Raw genomic sequence first — 280 nt, forward strand, 5'->3', positions numbered from 1 at the left:
TGTTCCATAGCTGCAATCTTCTTGTAACTGGGCACTCTCAGAAGGAGAGGAGAAGAGAATGTGATTGGATTTAGTGCGAAGCGTAGAGGAAAGTTATCGTTGATAACATCAGCTGCTCTCTCCGGAAAGCATCCAAGTATCATTAGAGTGCTGAGCAGACATCACGTGATTTTAATATAAAAAAAATAGGAGCAAAACGTCCTCTAAACCCAGTGATCTTGAAAGAAATCTTTAGTTCATCACAAAAAGGTTATAGGTGAGCTCATGCACCGATTAAGAA

At 40.0% G+C, this 280-nt stretch overlaps 1 protein-coding gene across 4 annotated transcripts in view; it reads left to right on the forward strand.

The window, feature by feature from the left end:
* LOC119586422 overlaps nt 1-280 on the forward strand; it is a 37691-nt gene that overhangs the window by 33053 nt on the left and 4358 nt on the right. The window lies entirely within an intron of this gene.

Source organism: Penaeus monodon, chromosome 21, assembly GCF_015228065.2.
Source record: "Penaeus monodon isolate SGIC_2016 chromosome 21, NSTDA_Pmon_1, whole genome shotgun sequence".
NCBI lineage: Eukaryota > Metazoa > Arthropoda > Malacostraca > Decapoda > Penaeidae > Penaeus > Penaeus monodon.